This window comes from Enoplosus armatus, chromosome 5 (genome assembly GCF_043641665.1).
Source record: "Enoplosus armatus isolate fEnoArm2 chromosome 5, fEnoArm2.hap1, whole genome shotgun sequence".
Lineage (NCBI taxonomy): Eukaryota > Metazoa > Chordata > Actinopteri > Centrarchiformes > Enoplosidae > Enoplosus > Enoplosus armatus.
Window position 1 is genome coordinate 504,661 of NC_092184.1, and position 6,082 is coordinate 510,742.

Sequence of the window (6,082 nt, forward strand, 5' to 3'; positions counted from 1 at the left end):
TAAATTTTATCTGCGAAGTAAAATCTTTAAATAATTTAAATTTTATATGCACACAGAGTTGATATGGTCAAGTTTCTTATATAATAATATATGAGATAATAATAATAAATTAATAAAGCAATGGCAGTCATGTACGCATAGATCACTGCTTAGTAAGGGAGGATATGTTGTTCTTCTTAATTATGTAACATGTAAGAAGAATAAGAACAGCAAAGGAACTCGAATCGAACCCTGGAGAGCACCAGGCACAAGTGGAAAATTACTGCCTGAATCTTCTTCTGCTCTTGGTATCTCTGGTATTTTGTGGTAGGTCTTGGGTGCACAGACTATATAGGCATCTCCGAACACACCAGCATTTTGGTGTTTAGTTATCTATTCATTTATCTATCGATTTAACAGTTAATCAGTACAATAAAGATTTAATAGAAAAAATTAATAGTTTGTTCAACTTCTCAAAATAAGATTACAAAGTGTTTCACAGGTTAACATATGAAAGCAATAGAGTGTTGCAGCGATGACATATTTTTGTGGGCAAACCAGGAAGTTAGCATCGCCCTGGTTCCCTTGACAAAAAGCCAGTGGAATTTTGGATTATTGCCGAAAATAAGCTCTGTGGCAAACAAATAATAATAAAAAAGATAATCTTAATCTAATGTTGACTATAAATAGTCTTCACTTATATAAAGTTTTTCAACCATAGCGGTTACCAAAGCGCTTTACAGACCAGGGGTGAATGAGACATTCACCCATTCACACATCAATGGCGGCCGAGCTGGCCTCCATCAGGAGCAATTTAGGGTCCAGTGTCTTGCTCAAGGACACTTCCAGGGATCGAGACCCCAACCTGATCTTTTCTGCTCTACCTTCTGTGCGACAGTGCTAACCACTGTGCCACCATGCCGCCCACTCCAACTACACCACGGTTGCATAACTTCAACATCACCACCACTAAGCTTCACTTTTAAGAGAACATAGAAAGATATAGATATATAGATAGATATAGAGTATAATCACAACAAGGGTGTTGTTGTTAATGATTCGATGATGGAAGGAAACTCCGCTGATACTGACTTTTCACATAATATTCTTTATTTGCATCAAAGATCAGGATCAACAGGCATGCGCATCTTGGCCTGGACAGCACCCGTAGCCAAATCAGTACTGCTGCCTCGAACACTGTTCAAGCTCATCTTTTATACCATTAGACATACATGGGGTCCTACTATAACACACGAGTCTGTAAACTTCCGTGCCCTATCTAGGGGTCAGAAAAGAGACCTCTCAGAATGATGTTTCACATACCTTAACCTCTCAGAGATAACCTTTCACATACCAAGGAAGATCTCGTCTAAACAACAATACATCTTATCTTTTATGGGGCCCCAACGTCTGTTAGTTGTTTACCTGGTACACTGCATATGTGGCAACTTTGTACTACATATCATTTTCAGATAAAGACTACTTTTATGATTAGTATCAAATAATACACATCAGTGTAAAGGCGGACTAGTGAGTAGATGACTTTCCAGGTTTGGCATGAAGACGCTAATGTCCGCGACAACCACTGTAGTCTCATTTCGCCACCTTTTTTAAGACACGTAAAAGCTTCTAAATTCGCAAGTTGGGTATTTACTGGCATATTTTATGTCATAGAACAAAACGTTGAAACCTCTTAAGCTTGTGTTAACCACAGACCTTATTTCAAAACCTATTCAAAAAACCCACTGACTTCGAAATGAGGGAACCAAACTATCAACAGTATTAAAATTTGCTAATATTAACAGCATCATTAGCATGCACAAATTCATTTGATACAAGTGTTCCGCTGCCTTCAGATGGCTGCAGGGATTTAAGGAACTGAAGAAGGAAGTTTTCATACAGTATAAAGCAGCTGTGGACAACAGATACTGTAAGAATCACCCATATTGATTCATAGATAAATGCAGACTTAATTACTGACATTCCTAACAAAGACCCAATTTACCCCAAAACATCAACAACTTTTTTGCGCTGCCTCATTTGAATGAAATTTCCACCTGTTAACAACATGCTCACTGTGCTGGGCATGAAATTACCAGACAAAAAATGACACATGCATTTCAGGGAATGTCACGTGTAGCATATGCAAATAGTTATTGCTACTGCATTAGTTTGTTCAAACAATGCCTTCCTCTAACTTTTAGCACAACCAGAAGCTATTTCTCTCGTCCTTTTGACACAAGCAGGTTTCTGCACATTTCTGTGATTCATATATGCAAAAAAAATTCTGGAATAGGGTTTTTATCTTTCACTTTCGTCTGTGCTTGTAACACCTGGTCCCTGATCTAGGTTAAGTTTAGTTCACTTGAAATGGAGGGCAGAGCCAGTGAGGTCAAAGGTCATTCCTTTTTCACAGCAGAGGTGAACAGTGAGCTGCTTTTTTGTATCGTCTCAGCCACTCAAAGGCTGTATTTGTGTTTTTGTTGCTGTTTTGAACTAAAGCAAGAACAAATTATTCACGATGTTTTGAGAATCAAAAAGGGCAAAAGAGAAAAGCAAGAGCACATTTTGGGTTGATACTTGAAAAATAAAATAGATCCACTAATTTATGATTCTGAAAATATCATGGAGCACAGCAGCTGAATCCATCCTAGTGAGTATAATTGTTATTTAATGCAGAGTTCTTTCTGTCGTTAGCCAACACCGGGGTTTGTTTATGCAGGAGCGCGGCATGTTAATCAGCACCGTCTTGATTATGATTGGTGGGGCTGTGGGTAATGCCACCACAATCACCATTAGCCATTTGCTTTATCATTACAGAGAGGCTTCAAATAGCTTTACTGCAGGATGTTTTGGGAAAACATCATCAGCCCTGATGGAGGACTAGATTTACCCAGCCCCAAAGCAAAAAGCTGCATCAAGATCTACAACATTATAGCTGCAAAAACAATAATTCTATTGACATCTTGAATATATTTTACAGTCAGCACCATCCCGAATTTTATTTCCCTCTAGATTTGAATTGGAGTCCATAATGGCTGGAAGCAGAACATATAAATTAAACAGACTGTTCCTGGAGATGTCTGCTTTGCTCATATTAATAGCAGGGAGACCTCTCTTTGCTCCAGGCAGTTATACTCTTGTCTGCTTCGCATTCATTTAAGAGCTTCTTTTCTTAGCTTGCATATACTGTACTGTGCTATTGATTGGTTGAGTCGGTTATTGGTTGAAGTTGTTAGTGCTGATGGATCGCTGTCTTAGTGCTCCACCGGTCACTGGAAACGAGCTAGGTGTCAGTTAGAGAGAGCGAGCGAGAGAGAGAGAGAGAGAGAGAGAGAGAGAGAGTGCTTGTGCTGCTCGGGTCACCTCTGGCTGACTCTGGGCAACCTTGACTCCGAGGACATTTGAGTTTTAGAGTCATCTGGATAGGATGCACACTGATATGTCTGCATCAGGATCACAGAATTAATGGGAAGGTTGGAAAAACAGGAAGAGTGTTGAGGTGGATGTTGCCCTTAATTCACTGTATGTGCTTTTAAAATAGGAAGCTGATAGGACTCTGGGTGGTTTCTCATCTAGTAGTTCCCTACGAAGTGGACATATGTCTGTAATAATATCAGATATAAATAGCATACAGAACGTAATAATAATCATAATCATAATAATTTGTAAATAATCTGGATAATATGAATCTCTTTATGAATGATGTATCTTGTAAATGACTAAAATCACACTTATTCATGAGTGACATACATTTTCAATAAAATAAGTTTTGTCATCAGTTTTTTTTTCAATATATATTCAATGTTTTATTTCAGTAGGGTGAAATTTCCACAGTAGCGCAGCTTCTGTCTTTTTACCGACCATTTGATGAAGTGAAACAATGATATTCAGTTCCTAATTGTTTGGATTTGATTCCTAGACATGAGCTTCGTTGAACTGCGCTCAATCAAAATTGCCACAGTTTCTAGTCGTGTTGACAGACCAAAATAAAATGCACATGAGAAATGAAGTCCCAGGAAAACCATCTTTTGTGACTTTCTCAAATTTTAAATTTGCTGTAGTGTTCTATCTATCTATCCATATATCTATCTATTCATACATACATAAACACATAATACTATAATACCAATGTGTAAAATGTGTAAATATTCAGAAAAAACAGAATAAGGTGTGGTGAGTGTGCACATACTTGGGACCAGGTGTACATGACAGTTTTCTGGAGTGATTCGAAGGCCAAATGATCAGGTGGAGATGAAAAATGGCTTAATAATCGAATCTAATATGAAACAGTAAATGATTGGGTTGTTTCAGTGATTTCTGCAGTCCACACAGGGATCTGCCAATCAAAGATGCCTTCATTATTTCTGCGTGCTCAGTTTCATTGTTCTTTGTATTAACATTTGGAGAGCCATTTCGTTACCTCGTGTTTGTGTTGTTTTCGTTTGACCCTTGAATAGGAAGCAAAATGATATGAATGATGAAGTAACGATATGCGCACTATAAATAGCCACAGCCATGACAGCTACTACGGCACTGTTGTAGAACCATGCCAATGTGACGGAATTGGAGAAATTGCACTCCACCTTACGCTGTTCTTTTCACCAAAAGGCTGGTGGAGCAGGCAGACGTATGCAAACTGATGATTAAGGGTCGACAGGTCTACATCCTCTCCTGACCAGCTGTGGGCGTGGAAATGAGGCTCGTGCCTGTGTGCCCAGTTTCACGGCGACTGAGATACATAAAATAGAACCATGCGTACATGCGGCTTTCTGTATCTGACTGACGGAGTGTGCAGTGTACTTCATATGTGTTTTAGCTGTGAACCTACAAACCTACACTGTCTCTGGCCCCTGGATGGAGTTCTGACTTTATTTGTACTCAATTGGACACATTTATTTACCTCAGCATTTCTTTTCACATGACTCCACTCACTGCATGATGAAGTACTGGTGACAACTGTGCCAACTGCTTGCAAATGAGTGTGTCTTGTTTCTGGCAGAAACTCAAGGAGGACGACAAATTCATCTGGCAGACACTTTTGCAGCATAACTTTTCATGATGTAGATAGACAAATAGGCTATAGTCTAAAAACACAGCGGTGTACTTCAATACGTTACTAGTTCAATGCCCAGGTATTCAGCGATGCTCATCCTCAAGTTTTCAGTGTTTTAGTTTTGCAGTGTGCAATAAAGCTGACTGATTATATACACAACCTCCAGTTTTGAAAGAATGCAATATGGCCCGATGCATTTCTGATTTGTATTTTCCCCACTAACCTCTCATTCCATTGTCACTATTGATTTCCACCCGGACCATGAACAGGAACATAGCTTCACTTTCACTTCATTTGGACTCTTTGGGGTTCAAATACAAATCATATTTGATTATTTGATTATTTTAGGTACATTATTAAAATATGAAAAGATGTTTGTTGCCAGCTAAACGTATAGATATATGAGGTCTATAAATGGCAGTAGAATGCAAAGAAAATGAAGACTAGGCAATTTCAAACAACTAAAGGTATATTCGTATACAGATACAGATAATAGCTTTGAAAGCTGTCATTTAATCCTGTTAAATTTAGGGGTCAAAAAAACAACTCCCTTCTCAAAGTCCTGTTGTATGTCGGGAGCAATTTGGGGTTCAGTGTCTTGCCCAAGGACGCTTTCACATGTAGACAGGGGTAGAAGGGGACTAGACCCCCACAGCTGCTTCAAAACTGGTCTTGTGTCCTTCAGGAATGATGTGTGTGCATGTCTGTGTGTGGCTGCACACATTTTATCTGTACACAGGAGGGGAGGCTTCATCAGCCTCATTCCTAATGTTTCAGTGTTTTATTAATCCAAATAGGTGGCACCTTACGCTGAGCCATCACTCTGCCTGATCTTGGGAAGCTTTCCATTAGGAAGGTGAAATCCCCTCTCGGCCCAAGGCTGACACATTAGTTCAATCTACTCTCTCAAGGTCACACCATTTCAGTTGGCCTCCAGAGATACTGTGTGACAGCTGCAGTCTCTCTGGTCACACAGACAGTGATGCTTGGGCTGGGGTGAAGGAGACGGCAATATCTGGTGTTTATCCATCACCTAAGGGTTGATGA